Source organism: Erinaceus europaeus, chromosome 5 (assembly GCF_950295315.1).
Source record: "Erinaceus europaeus chromosome 5, mEriEur2.1, whole genome shotgun sequence".
Taxonomy (NCBI): Eukaryota; Metazoa; Chordata; class Mammalia; order Eulipotyphla; family Erinaceidae; genus Erinaceus; species Erinaceus europaeus.
Window position 1 is genome coordinate 56518138 of NC_080166.1, and position 21385 is coordinate 56539522.

The 21385-nt window shown below is 41.3% G+C and overlaps 1 pseudogene; it reads left to right on the forward strand.

Annotated features, from left to right (window-relative positions):
* The first annotated feature begins 1354 nt into the window (after positions 1–1354).
* LOC107522870 (large ribosomal subunit protein eL30-like) lies at positions 1355–21385 on the forward strand (annotated as a pseudogene).

The window sequence follows — 21385 nt, forward strand, 5'->3', positions numbered from 1 at the left end:
GTCCATACACCCAGAGGGATAGAGAATGGGAAAGCTATCAGGGGAGGGGATGGGATATGGAGATCAGGTGGTGGGAATTGTGTGGAACTATACCCCTCTTATCCTATGGTTTTGTTAATGTCTCCTTTCTTAAATAAATAAATAAATAAAAGAAATTGAATCGGTAATCAAAAATCTATGCAAGAATAGAAGCCCAGACCCAGAGGGTTTCACTAACAAATTCTGTAAGGCTTTCAAAGAACACCTGGGTGGGGTGGATAGTATGTAAAGAGACTGTCATGCTTGAAGCTCTGAATTCCCAGGTGCAGTCCCCTGCACCACTATAAGCCAAAGCTAAGCAGTGCTCTGGTAAAAAAAAAAAAAAAAAGGAAGAAAGAAAGAAAGAAAGAAAGAAAGAAAGAAAGAAAGAAAGAAAGAAAGAAAGGGTGTTCGGTGGTAGCGCAGTGGGTTAAGCCACATGGTGCAAAGCGCAAGGACAGGCATAAGGATCCCAGTTCGAGCCCCCAGCTCCCCACCTAAAGGTCACTTCACAAGCGGTGAAGCAGGTCTATAGGTGTCTATCTTTCTCTCCCCATCTCTATCATCCCCTCCTCTCTCCATTTCTCTCTGTCCTTTCCAACAACAATAGCAATGACAACAAGGGTTACAACAAGGGCAACAAAGTGGGAAAAATGGCCTCCAGGAGCAGTGGATTTGTAGTGCAGGCACTGAGCCCCAGCAATAACCCTGAAAGCCAAAAAAAAAAAAAAAAAAGAAAGAAAGAAAGAAAGAAATAAAGAAAGAAAAAGAAAAGAAAAAAAGACATAACCTCTCAAAGAAGAAATAAAATCTAGTCTCCTTAAAACTATTCCAGACAAATGAAAAAGGGCAAACACTGCCAGACACATTCTATGAGGCAAACATCACCAAAGCAGGAAGGGACCAGAAAAGAAAACTATAGACCTATATATCCCTGATGAACATTGATTCAAAGATCCTCAACAAGATCTTACTTAGCAAATTTAATCCAACAACATGTCAAGAGAAGAATTCACCCAGACCAAGTAGAACTCCTGGCATTGTTTATGCCAGTGAGATAGTCTGGTTCTCTTTCTCTAAATAGGTTAAGTCTTGTATTATATATATACTAGATATTAGGTAATAGTGGCAAAGAAGAAACAAAAAGCAGTGGCTCACAAAGATGCTGCCCAGTGGAGGAAACAGATGACTGAACAGGCAATTGTAACTCAGCCTGTAATCTTGTGCTCATGAGCAGCAGGAGTCTAGGTTAATTGTAACAGGAAGTGTGCAATAGTCTACCTCACAATAGTACAGGAAGTGTGCAATAGTCTACCTCACAATAGCAAGATGCTACATGGCTACACAGCTGCTTAGTGGAGTGTTTGTGGATATTAACAATTACTTCAGGGAAGATGTCTTTGCAGATGTATTTGTAGACATGTATTATCTTAATAATCAAATAGAATTGTGAGGTAAGAAAGAAAAAAAAGAAACAATAACCGAGATTATTATTATTATTATGCCAAGGCCTTAGCCAGGACCCAGTGCTGTTCATATTTATCTTCAAAACCACGTGATGTTAAAATGTTTTTTGATGAAATGCTAATTTAAAATGATTCCTTATAACTTAGCCCTTTTTGTCTGTTTCAAAATCTAATGTTTGATATATATATATATATATATATACAGTGCTTTCTTTTTTAAATTCTTTTTTAAAATTTTTTATTATTATTTATTTTCCCTTTTGTTGCCCTTATTGTCTTATTGTTGTTGTAGTTATTATTGTTGTTGTTGTTGATGTTGTCATTGTTGGATAGGACAGAGAGAAATGGAGAGAGGAGGGGAAGACAGTGAGCGGGAAAGAAAGATAGACACCTGTTTCACCACCGGTGAAGTAACGCCCCTGCAGGTGGGGAGCCGGGGGCTAGAACTGGGATCTTATGCAGGTCCTTGCACTTCGCACCACGTGCGCTTAACCGTTGTGCTACTGCCCGATGCCCTAAATTCTTTTTTTAACCAGAGCACTGCTCAGTTCTGGTTTATGGTGATGCTGGGGATTGAACCTGGGACTTTGGTGCCTCAGGCATGAGAGTCTCTTTGCATAACCATTATACTATCTACCCCCTTCCTACAATACAATGCTTTTTGTATATCCTTTCACTTAATCTTTACAATAATCTTGTGTCATTAGTGGGTTTGGTTTTTTTAATCCCTCTTTTACAAAGAAGAAACTGTTGAGAATAGGCCTAGAAAGCTGGATTAGAACAGAGAGTAGCTTCCAAACATGGTGGGAGGTGGGAGCTGTGTGAAATTGTACTTGTTACCTTACAATGTTTTCTTCTTTTGATATTTATTTCTTTATTTTCCCTTTTGTTGCCCTTGTTGGATAGGACAGAAAGAAATGGAGAGAGGAAGGGAAGAGAGAGAGTGGGAGAGAAAGATAGACACCTGTAGACCTGCTTCACAGCCTGTGAAGTGACTCCTCTGCAGGTGGGGAGCCAGGGACTCGAACCAGGATTCTTACGCTGGTCCTTGCATTTTGTGTCATGTGTACTTAACCTGCTGCGCTACTGTCCAACTCCCTTACAGTTGTTTTAATCATTAATAAATCACTAATAACAATGTTTAAAAAGAGGAGATTTTGTTCCACACAGTTGTAAGATTATTGATCTTTCAGTGCCCACCACCTCACTAGTAACATGGTACTCCATCTACCGTATCTTGCTGTCTGCTATAAACCACTAATCTCCCCCCATAAAGGAAAAATAAATAATATTTTAATTAAAAAATAATATGGCACTCTCACTGGGTACTGTCATTTTTAAGGAATGCTCACAAGTATCTTCCATGGAAACCTTCTATCATTGTCATGAAGGAAGGGGAGTCATCTTCATTGCCAAGATGCATAAAGAGCGGTGTACCAGGATACATCCCTTTACCAGGACACAATAGTCTTGTGATCTCACGATAGTGCCTGCTACGTGTCGAGCACTGGCAGCCTAGCTTTATCCAATCTCAAAACAACTCTGGCTGTAGGAACTACTGCTATCTATGGTTCACAGATGGGAAAAAAAAAAAAAAGAGCCCTAATGGAATTAGTTAGTCCACAGGCAAACTAAGACTCCACGCAATGTAGCTTCAATGTCCAGACTTAAAGAGGGGTTTTGTTGGTGGTGGTGGTGAGTTTTTATCTTTATGTTTATTTTCTTTTGGATGCAGATGAAAATTTTAAGCAGTAGACTAGATGGCACAGTGGATAAAGCACTGGACTTTCCAGCATGAGGTCCTGAGTTCATTCCCCCGCAGTACATGTACAAAAGTGATGTCTGGATCTTTCTCTCTCCTCCTAGCTTTCTCATAACTAAATAAAATATTTTTTAAAAATAGACTAAGACTGGATTCAGTCAGTAGATATGGAGTTAGAACAAATATAAAACCTTACAGTTTTAGTTAACCTCATGACTAAAATGTCCTCAACTTATTATGCAAGATGGCAGTGGTCAGCATTGAAGCTTACAGAAGGCCAAAACCCTGAGATGTCTCTCAATCCCAAGTGGAATTTAAGAAACAGAGGATAGAGTAATATAGGCTGAAACTTTAGTTGTGTGGTGTGTGTATTTACCAGAGCGCTATTAAGGTCTAGCTTACAGTGGTTCTGAAGACTGAATTTAGGGTTTTCATACATGAAAGTCTTTTTTGCAGATGAACACAGGAGTCTTCAAGTGGGAAGAAACTACTTTATTAAACAATTTGTTCTGCTTTATATCTTACTGCCATTCAGCCACCAAGTTGTAGATGCTTCCATGATTCCATCCTGACTTCCCTGGGCAGACGACCTCACCAATGTGTCCTGGAACCTCCCCTCCCCAGAGCCCTGCCCCACTATGGAAAGAGAGAAATGTCGGGAAATTGTGAGGATGTGGTTGAGCTTTGCAGGGCTTGACTTGAGGGGGACATCCATCCTCTCATCTTATCAGATTCCCTGCCTCACAAAGCACCCTGCATTCCTGATACTATGACCTATCTACATAATCATTGTTTTGCCTGAAAGATCCCCACCCATTCCATTCCTTTGATCTATCTTCTTTCTACCCTCAAGATCCTCCCTGCCTGCAGGGTATTATTAATCCTGCCAGTTAAAAACCTACAGTTGTTAAGGAAGTTCCTACCTTTCCAGCTCCCTTTTGCCTTTCTCTGCCCCTTTCCTAGCCATTTCTGTTTCCAACTTGCCACTTCCAGGTCCAACCTTTAAAAGTCTTGGCTCTCTGATCAATAAAGAATCGAATTGCCTTGCCACCACCACGAGCTCTGTTCCTGAGTCATCTCTCTTGTGTTGCTGAGTGAATAGCAGCCCAAGCTGGCTCTGGTCACGTTCTCTCCAACCCAGAGAGTACATGCCCGGGAAGAGGCACCCCCATGCTAGCCCAGCAGAGGAACAGGGGGTGTGGATCCACCTGCCAATACCCATGTCTAGCAGAGAAGCAATTACAGAAGCCAAAACCCCCACCGCTCCCCATAAAGAATTTGGGTCCATATCCCAGAGGGATAAAGAATAAGGAAGCTTCCAATGGAGGAAATGAGAAAAAGAGCTCTGGTTATAAGAACTATATGGAATTGCACCCCTGTTATCTTGCAATCTTGTTAATCATTACTAAATCACTAGTATAATTATTTTTTTTTAAAAAAAAAGAAATTTCTTTTGCATAACCATCATGCTGTCTACCCAGTCCAAGGTTAGTTATGGTTTCCTGCAGCAGATCTAAGGACTCGAGTGGTGGTGGAGGTGCTAGGATTGGATTGTGAGGGCCAAGGTGGAGCTTGTGCTGACACCTATCATGGGGGAAAGACACTGTATGGCACAGCACTGGCCTTGGATGCCAATACCCCTCCCTCCATAAAGAGAGCTTCAAAATCAAAGAGCTGCTACAGATTGGGCTTCTTCTGACCTTATCATAACTGATGCATTTATCAAATCTGATTCCACCTGCAAGTGTTTTATTAGTATAGACTTTCCAAAGCTATATTATTGGACTATAAAGATAGAACTCTTTAAGATTTTTATCTTTTTTTTTTTTGCCTCCAGGGTTATTGCTGGGGCTTGATGCCTGCACCATGAATCCACTGCTCCCGGAGACCATATTTTCCCCTTTTATTGACCTTGTTGTTTTTTATCACTGTTGTGGTTATTATTATTGTTGTTGTTTTTGCTGTCATTGGATAGGACAGAGAGAAATGGATAGAGGAGGGAAGACAGAGAGGGGGGAGAGAAAGACAGACACCTGCAGACCTGCTTCACCGCTTGTGAAGCAACTCCCCTGCAGGTGGGGAGTCCGGGGCTTGAACTGGGATCCTTATACCAGTCCTTGCACTTGGCGCCACCTGTGCTTAACCCGCTGCGCTACATGTCTTTATGTATTCACTTATTGTACCCATTCATTGGGGAAACTGATGATCCTTCCTAGCCGACTGAATCTACATGGATCCCAGTCGCTTTCAAAGCCAGCAACAAGCAGCTCCTGACAGCTTTCAACCTGACGCTGTTGACTGGCTACAGAAGAAGGGCAAACGCTAGAAGAAGAAGATAAGACAAAGAGAAATTGAGAGGGGAGGAGGATATGGAGAGGAAGTGAGGGAGAGAAACACCTGCAGGACATACTTCACCACTTGTGAAGTGTTCCTTTGCAGGTGGAGAGAGGAAGCTTGATTCCAGGTCCTTGCACATGGTAATGTGTGCACCACCAGTCCCATCATTTTAAGATTTTTTTATGAGGCTTGCTAAATAATTTTTTTTTTCCTCCAGGGTTATCGCTGGCCTCAGTGCTTGCACAACAAATCCACCACCCCTGGTGACCTTTATTTATCTACTTATATTTGATAAGACAGAGAGAAATTGAGAGGAGAGGGGAGATAGAAAGGGAGAGAGAAAGATAGACACCCACAGACTTGCTTTCCCCTTACAGATGGGGACCAGGGTCTTGAACCTCAGTGCAGATGACCTCAGCTCTGGCTTATAATGGTGTTGGGGATTGAACCTGGGACCTACCTTACTTACTTCAGGCATTGGTCTGTTGGTACTATATCTCTTGCCCAGTTTTTGTTTGTTTGTTTGTTTGTTTTTGGTTTTTTGCCTCCAGGGTTACTGCTAGGGCTCGGTGCCTTTACCACGAATCCACTGCTCCTGAAAGCCATTTTTCTCCTTTTATTGCCCTTGTTGTTTTATTGTTGTGGTTATTATTATTATTGTTGTTGGATAGGACAGAGAGAAATGGAGAGAGATGGGGAGACAGAGCAGGGGGAGAGAAAGATAGACACCTGCAGACCTGCTTCACCGCTTGTAAAGTGACTCCCCTGCAGGTGGGGAGCCGGGAGCTCTAACCTGGATCCTTATGCCGGTCCTTGAGCTTTGCGCCAAGTGCGCTTAACCCACTGCGCTACTGCCCAACTCCCTTTTTTTTTTTTTTTTAACACTTCACTGTATCATCTTGACTTCACTTTTCAAAGTCTTAGAAGTCTTTAGACCTGGGAGGCTCGAACCCAGGTCCTTGCACAGTACGATGGGTGCTTAACTGGGTGTGCCACTGCCTGGCTGCCCGCTAAGTAATTTGTCAGAAAGATAAGTTCACTTTGATTTCAGTTCTGGTATAGAAACCACTTATAACTGCACTTCTCTCTCAATTCAGATGAAAAAGATTGAAGTTTACCTTCTGTTAGATATACAGTGATTAGATGGAACACTTTTTAGATGTCTGTTAGTCACAAGCATCTCTTGTTTTAGAAAATCTCTTTTAAAGATGTGTTTCTTAAAATGCTGAGTGCTTGGAGAAAGACGGGATATATACTATGCATTCGAGGATTATTCTTGAGGTTCACAGAATTTTATAAGCATGAAATAATGTGCAAAAGCATTAACTCTTGTTATTTATTACAACCCTGTAAGGGAAGGACAAATTCTCGTTTCGGTTTTCAAGTGTTTCAAGCTCTCTAGTGTTCCGCTAGAATGTAGCCAAGAAGAGACCGTTATGTTTATCTCATATTGACAGGATCAGGCTAGTTCCTGCTGCGCCTGAAAGACTCTTCCGCTTTGGCAGCCAGCTTTAATACTTTTCAAACTGGGCATGGCACAAGCTGATTGGTTACAGCCAGGATGGAAAGGCTGTGTGCTGATTGGTTACAAACAGAACTAAAAGAGTGCATGCTGATTGGTACAGAGTCCACCAAGGAGCAAGGATTTTTCACTTCAAATGATTGGTCTCTCTCTCTCCCTCTCCCCCTCTCCCCCTCTCTCCCTCTCTTTCTCAAAATTAAAGTTCTTAGGGCCAGGTTAAGCACAAACTACAGTGTGCAAGGACCCAGGTTCAAGCCCCTGGTCCCCACCTGCAGGGGAAAAGCTGCAGAGCGGCGGATGTCTCTCTATCTCTCTCTCTTTCAGTCTCTCCCACCCCTCTCAGTTTCTCTCTGTCTCTACCCAATAATAAATAAATAAAAATTTTAAAGAAGAAAACGAAAGCTCTTCAGTCATTGATATTGTGAATTATGTTTCGGTTAAGTCTTTAACCTCTTTTTGTAATGTCAGTAAGCCCTAGAGGAAGACATCAGTAGAGGAAAGGTAGCTCACCTGAGATTTACCCTAGAGGCTGGGAGCAATAAGAAGTGACACGCGGAGTAGAAAGGAAGTGTCCAGGCAACTGAAGGCTTCTTCCATCCCACCTGAATTCCTTTACGACTTGCCACCTCATATCCTGCACAATCCTGATTCCTTTGACAATGCAACTATAACTACTTGCTTAAAGTTAAATCCTATGCCTCTTAGAGAAGGGTAAACAAAGCAGTAAAATACACAAAAGGAACCCTGGGGGGCTGGGCGGTAACACAGTGGGTTAAGCGCAGGTGGCGCAGAGCGCAAGGACTGGCATAAGAATCCGGGTTCGAGCCCCGGCTCCCCACCTGAAGGGGGGGGTGTCGCTCCACAAGTGGTGAAGCAAGTCTGCAGGTGTCTATCTTTCTCTCTCCCTCTCTGTCTTCCCCTCCTCTCTCCATTTCTCTCTGTCCTATCGAACAACAACAGCTATGATAACAATAACAAATTGTTATATGATAACCACAAAGCCAACAAAAATGGGAAAAAATTACCCCCAAGAGCAGTGGATTTGTATTGCTGGCACTGAGCCCCAGGGATAACCCTGGAGGCAAAAAAAAAAAAAAGGATCCCTCCTGCCCTGTTGGTTGGAATGTCAATGGGTCCAACCCCTGTGGAAAGTATAGTCAGGAGAACTCTCAGAAGGCTAGAAGTGGACCTACCCTATGACCCTGCAATGCCTCTCCTGGGATATATCCTAAGAAACCAAACACATCCATCCACAAAGATCCGTGTACACTTAGGTTCATAGCAGCAACAATTTGTAATAGCTAAAACCTAGAAGCAACCCACGTGTCCAACAACAGATGAGTGGTTGTGGTCTAGATACACATTGGAATACTACTCAGCTATTAAAAATGGTGATTTCACCTTCTTCACCCCATCTTGGATGGAGCTTGAAGGAATCCTCTGAAGTGAGATCAATCAGAAAGAGAAGGGTGGATAGGCGATGATCTCACTTGTGGACAGAAGTTGAGTAATTAGAACAGAAAGGGAAAACACAAAGTAGAACTTGGACTGGATTTGGAGTGTTGCAGCAAAGTAAAGGCCTCTGTGAGAAGCAGGGGTGTTTTCAGGTTCTGATGTGCGATGGTGGAGGAGAACCTGGGCTGGAGGGGAGAGTGATTGTGCAGAAAGCTGAGAAATTTTATACATGTACAGACAACTGTATCTGCTGGAAACCGTTAATCCCCTCCAATAATTGAATAACAAGGAAGTATATGTGTTTATTTATTTAATGTCAATCTATTTATTTACATGTGTCCCTAGGTATAAAATACTGGAGCTATGACTCTCCCAACAAGATGGTTCTTTAAGATTTGCACACTCTCGTACCTTCTTGCTCCTGGTAATTTTTTTCATTTTTCCTAGTCAGCAGCCACCAGAGATAAGAGAAAAAAAAAAGGAAAGAAAGAAAGGAAGAAAGAAAGAAAGTTGAAGCATTGTTTGAACAATATTAATATTCAGTCATCATCAGTAGGGTTTGTGACACTAACCTCTCAGTACAATATTCTTTTTTTTTTTTGCCTCACCATATTTTATGTCCTTTGATATTATTTGCATATAGCTATGCCACCAGTTGCTTTTGTTCTCCCTGGACTAAGCTTTTAAGAGAGTCAACACATCAAAGACTCAGTGCGATATTCTAAAGGCACTTGCAAATGCACTGTGAATATGGAAATTTCTCAAAGTTTGAAGTTCTGTTAATAACAAAATACATTATCAATTCGAGTTCATGAAAATAGCACCAGAATCCCCTCACACAGAATTTTGTAGGTCAATGCTCATCTCAGAGTGTGCTGTAATTATGTAAACTAAATGCATTACAGCCAGAGCTAATAATACCATCCTGAGGGCTAGAAAGCTGTAATTATACAACAACGTAATATATGCTCGGCAAGTTTTTCAGTATTGGAGAATCGACTGTCAGATCTCTGCTGGAGTTAAAAGTCCAAGTTGAGGGTTACAGTAATTGGTCTAGACTGAACTCCTTCAGAGCACTGTGGCTTAAATAGAATGAGTCCCGTGTCCACTGGCAGCCACATCCAAAGGTCACACATGGAGATAGCGCAAAGTCTTAAACTTACACGATCCTTTTGCTTTGTTATTATTCTTTATTTGTGTTTCATAGTATTATAAGATGCTAAGATGACAGTGTCTAGTTCCACACCACCTCTACCCCCAAAGTTCTGTATCCCTACCCTCCTTCCTCCCAAAGATAACCACAAGGGTTCTCACAAGTCTTACAGTTTGCTTGATTCTGTTTGTTTGTTTGTTTGTTTTATTTACCTGGCAGGTTCATATGAATCAGTTCTCTAGATTCCACAAATGAGTGAAACCATCTGGTCGTTGCCTTTCATCTCTTTATTTCACTAAGCAGAACCACCTCCAGTTCCATCCATTTTGTCAAAAGGTCACACTAACATCCTTTTTGGATTGCAGAGTAGTACTCCGTGGAATATATACCCCATAAATTAAAAAAATATTTTTATTATCTTTATTTATTGGATAGAGACAGCTAGAAATCAAGAGGGAAGGGGTGATAGAGAAGGAGAAAGACAGAGAGACACCTGTAGTACTGTTTCACCACTTGCAAAGCTTTGCCCCTGCAGGTGGGGACCAGGTGCTCAAACCCAGGTCCTTGATCATTATCACAGGTGCACTCAACCAGGTGCACACCACCCAGAATTTCCCATCCCAGCATTTAGGCTGCTTCCACTCTCTGGCTATTGTGAACAATGTAGCTATGAACACAGAGGTGCATATGTCCCTTTGTTTTAAATTTATTTATAAAAAGGAAACACTGACAAAACCATAGGATAAGAGAGCATGATGCCAACCAGACATCCCTTCTAATTAGTGCTTGAGTGTCCACTGGATAAATGCCTCAGAGTGGTATTACTGGGTCATAAGGTAATTCCATTAAAAAAAATTTTTTTTTTCCTGCTTCCAGGGTTATTGTCGGGGCTCAGTGCCTGCACCATGAATCCACTGCTCCTAGAGACCATTTTTTCCTCTTTTGTTGCGCTTGTTGTTTTACCATTGCTGTGGTTATTATTATTGTTGTTGCTGTCGTTGGATAGGACAGAGAGAAATGGAGAGAGGAGGGGAAGATAGAAAGGAGGAGAGAAAGATAGACACCTGCAGACCTGCTTCACCGCTTGTGAAGCGACTCACTGCAGGTGAGGAGCCAGGGGCTCAAACCAGGATCCTTAGGCCAGTCCTTGTGCTTTGCACCATGTGCACTTAACCCGCTGTGCTACCGCTGGACTCCCGGTAATTCCATTTTTATTTGTTTAAGGACTCTCCACACAGTCTCCACTGGGGCTGCCCCAGTTTGCATTCCCACCAGCAGTGGAGCAGAGTTCTCTTTTCTCCACAGCCTCTTCAATACCTGGCCTTTCCTGGTTTGTTGATGGAGGTGTGAGATGAGATCTCAGTGGAGTTTCAAAGTGCATTTCTCTAATGATGAGTGAAGTGGAGCATTTCTTCATGTGTCTGTCAGCCATATGCATCTCTTCTTTAGAAAACTATCTATTTTGCCTACTTTTGTCCTACTTTTTTTTTTTTGCTTCTTTTGTAGATCTGTACCAATTCTACATAGATGTTTGATATGCCACTTGTCTGACGTGTGATATAAAAATGTCTTCTCCCATGGGAGTTGTCTGATGTGTGATATAAAAATGATGTGCAGGTGGGGCAAAGCACAAGGACCAGCTTAAGGATCCTGGTTCGAGCCCCCCCCCCCCACCTGCAGGAGAGTCCCTTCACAAGGTGGGGAGTTGCTTCACAGGCGGTGAAGCAGGTCTACAGGTGTCTAACTTTCCCCCTCTTTTTTTCTCCTCCTCCATTTATCTCTGTCCTATCCAACAATAACAATATCAACAACAACAATAATAATAACTACAACAACAATTAAAAAAATAAGGGCAACAAAAGAGAAAATAAATAATTATATTTTAAAAATGTCTTCTCCCGCTTACTCAGTTGCCTGGTTATCCAAAAGTGTAGTTCACTTTTGATGTGTAGAAGCTTTCTAGTTTCATGTAATCCCATTTATTTACTCTTGTTTTCATTTCCCAAACTCAGGGAGTTGAATCTCTAAATACATCTTTGATGTGGAAGTCCTGAAAAGTCTCACCAACATCTTCTTCTATGATTTTTAGAGTTTCTGGTCTAGTATCTAGGTCTTTAATCCACTTTGACTTGACCTTGGTGTGTGGTGTCAGGTGGTGGTCTGGTTTCACTTTTCCACATGTGGCTGTCCAGTCTTCCCAGCACCATCTGTTGAAGAGATCTTCTTTGCTCCATTGAATGATTTTGGGCTCTTTGTCATCTGTTAGGTAGTTGTATCTGTGTGGGCTCATTTCTGGGCTTTGGATTCTGCTCCACTGATCCAAGAGCTCATTTTTATTCCAGTTCCATGCTGTTTTGATTACTATTGTTTTGTAGTATAAACTGAAGTTGGGAAGCACGATACTTCCATATTTTTCTTTTTCTCAGATGTGCTTTGGCAGTTCTTGGCCTTTTGTGTTTCCACACAAAGTTTTGAACAAGTGATTGTGTTGCTTGAAAAATGCCACTGGGTCGAATGGCCATTTTATTTATGCTTATTCTTCCAATCCAGGAACAAGGAATGTTCTCCTACTTTTGTGTGTTGTCCTCTATTTCTTTTAGCAACGTCCTGTAGTTTTCATTGTAAAGGTCCTTCATCTCCTTGGTGAGATTCACCCCAAAGTGTTTTATCTTTTAGGGTTATACTGTATATGGGACTGAGTCTTTTATTTCCCTTTCCTCTGACTTCTTGTTTGTATACAGAATTCCACAGACTTATGTATATTAATTAATTAATTTTGTATCCTGTTATTTCTGAGGCATCTTACCTCAACGTGAACTGCATTCAAAGTATCCTTTAGGCCTTGTAGTTTTTTTTAGAATTTTTTCCCCTGTACTTTGTAATTCTTTGGTAAAATGATCACTGAGTTCTTGAATCTTAAGTTTAATTTCTTGAATTGATTTCATAATGAGTTTTCTGAACTCTGTCTCTGGCCTTTTTTTCTAGATCTGTGACTGTCTTTTCATTTGGGATTTCTATCATCCTGTGTGTGTATTTCTCAGTTTTCATATTTACTGTGGCTTTTGTTGATATGCCAGCAGGAGGCGCTGTGGCCAAGGTGTTTGATTTCCCTGTTTATATATCTTAGTAGGGGAGGGGAGTTTTATTCTGACTTACAAGGCCAGGTCAATGTCCCTGGTGTCAATATAGGGTCTCCCTGCTGCTGTTCCAAATAAATACACAATGCTGGGTACACAAATTCTGGATAAGACAGAATTTCTTTTTTAAATTATTTTTTGTTAGTGATTTAACTAACAAAAGTTATTCTTTATCCCTCTGGGAGTATGGACCAAAATTAATATATACATATTATTTATTTACTATTGAATAGAGACAAGATTGTAATTATCACAGGGGTACAATTACATACAGTTTCTACCACCAATGTTCCGTATCCCATCCCCTCCACTAGAAGCTTCCAACTCTTTATCCTTCTGGGAGTATGGACCCAAATTCTTTATGGGAGCAGAATGTGGGAGTTCTGGTTTCTGGAGTTGCTTCTCCACTAGACATGGGTGTTGGCAGGTGGATCCATTTTCTAGCCAAGACAGAATTTCAGACTGGTAGCTGTTCATAGTCTGACACATTTTTCTGACAGGGTGAATATATGCTTTCATAGAGATAGGTACAAAGTACTTACCGTGACAAAGCAGTACAAATAATTGCACCTGTTGATATACAATGCACTCCTGGAATTTCCAATAATAGAGGTTGTTATTTTTTTTTCCTCCAGGGTTACTGCTGGGTGCCAGCACTACAAATCCACCCTCCTGGAGGCCTTTTTTCTCTTTTTGTTGCTGTTGTTTCTGCCCTTGTTGTTGGTATTGTTGCCACTGCTGTTGTTGCTAGATAAGGAAGAGAGAAACGGAGAGAGGAGGGGAAGACAAAGAGGGAGGGAGAAAGATAGACACCTGCAGACCTGCTTCACCGCTCGAACCCAGATCACTGTTCCAGTGCTTGTGCTTTGCGCCATGTGTGCTTAACCCATTGTGCTACCACCCAGTCCCCCATAATATAGCTGTTTAAAAGAACTAGGTATATGAATCAGGAAGGCAGGAGTAATTATAGAAACTTATTATGCATAATTAAATAAGCTGACCGTTGAAATGCAAAGCAGGAATTTCCTGTGCTATTAAAATAGACCTTCTGATGGTAACTAGATTATTGATATGATATCTCCTTATCTAGTTCAGAGAAAGCACATAATTTATTTTTGCATTTTTTCTTTTTTTATTCCTTTTTTTTTCCAGTTGTGATAACCCCAACTGCATCAACATAAAGGATGTGGATCTATTAAGAAAATTCAGCAAGAATGCCAAATGTAAATTTCATGTATATAAAAAGTCAACTGTGTGCCTCTGTAGCACATATGTATCTAAAAGCATATACAAATAATTTTTCTGATTTTAGAGTGTGGAATGACTGTATAAATCAGCTCCCCAAAACATAAACTCTAAGAAAAATAAAGGAAGAAAGAAATGGGTGGACATTACATTAATGGTAAGGGCTTCTCATGACTTTGAGGTCATACAGTGGTAGAGCACAGGACTAGCAATCAGAAGATCATGTGTTTGAATCCCGGTACCACATATGCCAGAGTAGCTGCAGCTTTCACTCTCATAAATAAATATATACATGTGTAAAATTAAGATTTTTCTTTTCCAGAGCACGTATCTGCTCTGGCTTATGGTTGTACAGGGGATTAAACCTGTGACTTCAGAGTCTCAGGCATGAGAGTCTGTTTGCATAACCATTATGCTATTTACACCCACACAAGGACTTCTCTTTATCCAAAGACACAGACGGTAAAATTCATGAACAGATCACATGCTTGGAAAAAGATACTTGAAATAACTAAAGTCAGCAACAATGAGTGTCTTACAACAGACATGGCATATCACAAATTAAACAAGAAATCAAAAACCCAGAAGAAAAATGGGCAAAGCGGGCCGGGTGGTGGCGTACCAGGTAGAATGCACATGTTACAGTGCACAAGGGCCTAGGTTCAAGCCCCTGGTCCCCATCTGCAGGCGGAAAGCTTTGCAAGTGGTGAAACAGGGCTGCAGGTGTCTCTCTGTCTCTCTATCATCTCCTTCCCTCTCAATTTCTGGATGTCTATATCCAATAAATAAATACAGTAAAAAATTTTAAAAAGAAAGAAAAATGGACCAAGGCTATCAGTATAACTTCCTGCTTTCTTTCCTTTTTTTTTTTTTTAATTTTCTTTTGTGGCTTCTGAATTTCTGTTGCCTATTTATAATGTCTCTGCTCTTAGAACTGGCTTCATGGTGGCTGGGTTGTGGCATACCGGGTTAAGTACACATAGTAGGAAGCTCAGGGACATGCACAAGAATCAGGGTTCAAGCCCTCAGCTCCCCACCTGCAGGGGGGTCACTTCAGAAGCAGTGAAGCAGGTCTGCAGGGGTCTATCTTTCTCTCCCCCTCTGTTTATTTCTCTTTGTCCTGTCCAACAACAACAACAACAACAAATGGGAAAAATGGCCTCCTGCCCGGAGCAGTGGATTTACAGTGCAAGCACTGAGCCCCAACAATAACCCTGGAAGCAAAAGAAACAAGAAAAAAAGAACTGGCTTCTAATTTGACTTTTTGTGCTTTCTAAATTTCCCCTCATCTTTATTTCTGAATGACTTATTTATTTTACAAGCCCTAGGAAGATAGAGAGAGAAGGAGGGAGAGAGAGCCTAGAGCAGTACTCTAGCATGTGTGGTGCCAGGGACTGAATGTGAGCTTTATTTCATCTTATAAATTCCTTATTACTCTGAGGTGGGACCATCCCAGTCCTTGAGTGCCTAACAGCCATGTCTCTGCCTACATGGCTGACACTATGGTCTTACCCATGGAGCCACTGTGTCTTGGGTGTGCAAAGGTCTCAGACTGGCTCAGACATACAAAATCCCCATCAGGAATATTATGGAACAAGACAATGGAAAACGATGGGTGGTGGGAAGTAAATCACAGTGTGGGAGACCGAAGGCAAAGGAGTGGCGGAGGATGACCTAATAAGAGCAGAGGAAAGCAAAGTTGGTTTCTTACCACCGTTTATCAGCATTCTGCTCGAGATGAAAGAGCTTCAGGGTGTGTTGGAGGTAGAAAGGCAGTCACACTTGAGTTCCCGAAAGGTATAGGAAGGACGGGAAACAAAAAAAATGTCTTCCTTCCAGTTGGGTCTGTATCATTAAAGATGCCTTTGAAATTTAGATAGAAAAGAATCCCACCAAAATTTTCCTCTAAGTATTTGATACTTTTTGTTTTAACATCCAAGTCCTCTCAATCCATCTGGAACTTACTTTTGTTTCTGGTGAAATGTAGTGGTTCAGTTTCATTCTTCTGTACATTTCAACCCAATTTTCCCAACACCATTTATGGAAAAGACTCTCTTTTTCTCCGTTTAATGGTTTGGACCTCCTTGTCAAAAATTACATGTCCATAGGTGTGGGGGCTTATTTCTGGGCTCTTGATTCTGTTCTCACAATGGCCCTATAATACAGTTTGAGATCTGGCAGTGTGATGCTTCCAGTTTTGTTTCTATTTCCCAAGATTGTTTTGGCGATTCTAGGTGTTTTCTGGTTCCAGATGTTTGTAATTTTTGTTTTATTTTCTCAAAGGAAATTGGTAGGAACTTGATGGGTATCACATTAAATTTGCATATGGCTCTGAGTAGAATATTCATTTTGATGATCTTAATTTCTCCAATCCATGAGCGAGGAATATCTTTTCAATTATTTTGTATCATTTTTTATTTGCTTGACTAGTGACTAATAGTTTTCAGTATACAAGTCTTTCACTTCTTGGATTTGGTTTATTCCTAGATACTTTACTGATTTTGCTGTTATACTGAATGGGACTGATTTCTGAATATCTTCTTCTGACTTAGTGTTTGCATAAAGGAATGCCACTGATGTTTGGATTTCAGCTCTCCTAGAGTTTGAACACCTGCACATTTTGCTTTCATGTCTATCTATGTATTTTGTTTAGTAGAGTTGCCTGTTCAATTCCCAGATTCAGTTTTGGTAGCTATAACCAAAGGATTTTCCAAAATGGTTGTGCATTTATGCTTCCTCCAGCCGTGTCTGGGAATTCAAGCCCTTTCCAACAGCTGTTACCACCATTCCTGTTGAGTATTTTGGTGTGAATGGAGTGGCATTTTACACTGGCTTTAATTGGCATTGGCATAACTACTAAAGGATATTGCAGATCTCTCTACTAATTCACAAGTCTAACTATGATTTGTATAACCTTTTTTGTGAAGTGCTTTTATAAAATTTCTTTTTTTAAAAGCATTTTAAAATGTTAATTTATTATTCATTGAACAGAGACAGCCAGAAATCAAGAAGGAAGAGGCAGATCGAGAGGGAGTGAGACAGAGGACATCTGCAACCCTGATTCACCTCTGTGAAGTTTTCTCCCTGCAGATGGAGACCAGGAGCTGGAACCTGAGTTCTTACACATTATAACGTGTGCTCAACCAAGTGAGCTAACACCTAGCCCCTTTTTTAATAAAATTTCTCATGCCTCCTTTTTTAAATTTGCTATTTGTATTTTTCTTAGTGCTTTGTAGGAGTTCTTTAATATATTCAGGGTACAAGTTTTCTAGGTCTAACTGTCCTTTGTCCTTAGTAATTTTACTTTTTAAAAACTTTTTTCCTGGGAGTTTGCTGGATACTGTCCAGCAAACCATAACAAAGGGACTTTTCAAAGTTAACCCAATTAACAAATAATGTGATGATAATATTAACTATTGATTGTCTTTTTGAACCCTAAGACAGCAGGAACCTCACATCTTCACTATAGAGCCCCTACTTCCCCCAGTCCTGGAACCCTTTGATAGGGCCCACTTTCCCGTATGCATCTCCCAATCCAAACCAAATAACATTGCATCTGCCGATCACAACCTAACCAAAACAACGATTGCTACCTCAACATGCTTCACCTCAGAATGTATCCAGAGACTTCACGTGTGGAATGACAACCCTTCAGCTTCATTACTCGGGTGAGACCTTTCCTTTAATAGTACACTCTAATTTCATCTCAGGTAGTTCACTTTCTAACAAAGTCCCATAACCTAGATATACACCAGTTTCTATGAGAGAGAGCTTATGTGCACACGTATCCATAAACTACTGCAAAATATATACCTGAAAGCAGGACTACACTGGAGTTTGCAGTGAGTACCTCCCTAACACTTCCTCTCCACTATTCCAAGCTTGGGATCCATGATTGCTCAACAAATTGTTTGGCTTCATATGTTAACTCTCTTTTCAATCACCAGGTTCCAGATGCCACCAGGATGCTGGCTAGGCTTCCCTGGATTGAAGACCCCACCAATGTGTCCTGGAACTCAGCTTCCCCAGAGTCACACCCTACTAGGGAAAGAGAGAGGCAGACTGGGGGTATGGACCGACCAGTCAACGCCCATGTTCAGCGGGGAAGCAATTACAGAAGCCAGACCTTCTACCTTCTGCAACCCTCAACGACCCTGGGTCCATGCTCCCAGAGGGCTAGAGAATGGGAAAGCTACCATGGGAGGGGGTGGGTTATGGGGATTGGGTGTTGGGAATTGTGTGGAGTTGTACCCCTCCTACCTTATGCTTTTGTTCACTAATCCTTTCTTAAATAAAAAATCTATAAAAAAAAACTTTTTTCCTGGGAGTTGGGCGGTAGTGTAGCGGGTTAAGTGCACGTGGCGTAAAGTGCAAGGGCCAACGTTAAGGATCCCAGTTTGTGCCCCCAGCTCCTCACCTGCAGGGGGGTCGCTTCATGTGCGGTGAAGCAGGTCATCTTTCTCTCCCCCTCTCTATATTCCCCTCCTCTCTCCATTTCTCTCTGTTCTATCTAATAAAGACATCAATAACAACAACAATAAAAAACAAGAGCAACAAAAGGAAAAATAAATAAATAAATATATATATATATATATATATATATATATCCCATGTCAAAGGGCAAGTTTAAAAAAAATCCTTTTTCCTTATGTATAGACCTTTATTTATTTTTTATAAGGCTCCAAAGTATAACTAGTATCATCAGTAACTGTGGGAAAAAGGCCCATTGTCTTGGAAGTCCAAACCATAATTTCCATGAGAGTCTGAGCAGGTTGACCCCGAGTTCTCTCTCTCCTAAGGGGAGAGACATTAAGCAGGTCTCTCCTGACCTCATGAACTGATGATGGATGGGCTTTTCCAGATGGGACACCTTCCTGTACATGTTCTCCCATCCCTTTTGAACAAAGGCCATGAATTGCTGTGTATGGACAACCTAAAACCCACCACAACTATCCTGGCTTTGCTCAACTACCCCCTCCCCCCTGCCCTGGGGTGCTTGTAATTTACCCTTAGAGAAAAATGTATGCCTAGGCACTGTGAGCTCATGACTGGCTGGTGGGGTAAAACATTATATGGTTTTAAAATTTTTTAATTTTTATTTATTTATTGGATAGAGACAGTCAGCAATTGAGAGGGAAGGGGGAGATAGAGAGGAAGAGAGACACCTACAGCCCCGCTTCACCATTCATGAAGCTTTCCCCCTGTAGGTGGGAGCCAGTGGCTTGAACCTGGGTGCTTGTGCGCTGTAACATGTGTGCTCAACCAAGTGCTCCACCACCTGGTCTCATAAAACATTTTATGTATATTGTATGCCAAAGTGGTTATCCTCACATGTCCAGATATTCAGACATGATAGTTTATTTCTTGGGCATGGGTGGTGGTGCATCTGGTTAAATGCATATATCACCATGTGCCAGGATTCGGGTTCAAGCCCCGGTCTCTACCTACCGGGAGAAAGTTTCACGAGTGGTGAAGCAGTGCTGCATGTCTCTCTCTCTCTCTCCCTCTTCCTCTCCCTCTCTCTATATCCATCCCCTTTTCCTTTCAATTTTTTCTTCCCTCTCAAATTAAATAAATAAAAACAAAGTTTAAAAAAGGAAGTTGATTTTTCCCTCATGGAATAATTCATGGGTGAGCAGGCCAGGAATATGCTATCAGATTGTAGGCTCCTTTTTAATTGGTTTCTCCCTTATCTTAGACCAAGAGGCCTCATCTTAGCATGGGGAAGGTTTGTCATTATATCCCTGACCTAAGGATGTGGAACAATTTTATCTTTTCATAAGCTAGGTGTCTCACTAAACATTTGACATATTCAGTGATACAAACTTCATCACATGGCCATACCTAGTTGGAAGGGAGTCTGGGAAATGTTGTATTGACTGGGTTGTCCTCTGCCCAGCTAAGATTATTACTACTCTTGAAGAAGGTGAAAAAAAGATGGGAGATGACAACTACCAGTCTTAGCCATAGTAAAATATTCATAAGTTTATCTGAGATTTTGGGATGAGGCAGAAGTAATTTATTTTAATAATGATAATGGCTAGGAAATATTCAGTTCACATAAACTAAATTTCTGACAGGATCATTCTCCTTGAAGAACCGAGAGTTAGGGCTGGGCAGTGGCACACCTGGTTAAATGCATAGGTTATAATGCACAAGGACCCAGGTTCGAACCCCCAGTTCCCACCTGCTAGGGGAAAGCTTTGAGAGTGGTGAAGCAGTGCTGCAGGTGTCTCTCTCTCCTCCCTCTCTGTCGCTCTCTTCCCTCTCAATTTCTGGCTGTCTTTATCCAATGAATAAATAAAAATAATATATATTTTTAAAGAACTGAGAGTCTCATTGCAGGACAGGAATCCACATTCATTGTTCCCTCTCAAGTGAAATACATAAAAACAAAGTTTAAAAAAGGAAGTTGATTTTTCCCTCATGGAATAATTCTGGGTGAGCAGTGTCAAAGGAGATTTAGAACTAAACAGTCACAAAAATGTCATAGAAAGAAAATTAACGGGAGGCGGGCGGTAGCACAGCGGGTTAAGCGCACGAGGCACAAAGTGCAAGGACTGGCTTAAAGATCCTAGTTTGAGCCCCAGCTCCCCACCTGCAGGGGAGCCGCTTCATAAGCGGCAAAGCAGGTCTGCAGGTGTCTGTCTTTCTCTCCCCCTCTCTGTCTTCCCCTCCTCTCTCCATTTCTCTCTGTCCTATCCAACAACGATGACATCAAGAACAACAAAAACAACTACAACAATAAAACAACAAAGGTAACAAAAGGGAAAATAAATAAAATTTTTAAAAATTAAGAAAAAAAAGAAAGAAAATGAACTATTAGACAATTTCCAGCATATTCCTTTATGAATAGCTGTGGTTAAATTCCTTCAGTAGTCCAGCAATCTTGGTGGCTGCATTTGGCTGGGGGCCATCCTGCACCTAAGGCAGGAAGATGGGAACCACAAAGAAAACGGAAAAAAAAAAAGTCACTGAAGTCCGTCAACTCTAGACTCCAGCTCCATATGAAAAGCAGAAAGTACATGCTCGGATTCAAGCAGACTCTGAAGATGGTAGACAAGGCAAAGCAAAGCTGGTCTTCCTTGCCAACAGCTGCCCTGCCTTGAGGAAACCAGAAATGTTAGTGCTTTGCCATGTTGGCCAAAACTGGTGTTCATCACCACAGATGCGATCATACTGAATTGGGCACAGCATGTGGGAGATAATAGAGCCTGCACACTGGCCATCACTGATCCAGGTGATCCTGGTATCATTAGACGCATGCCAGAACAGACTGGTGAAAAGTAA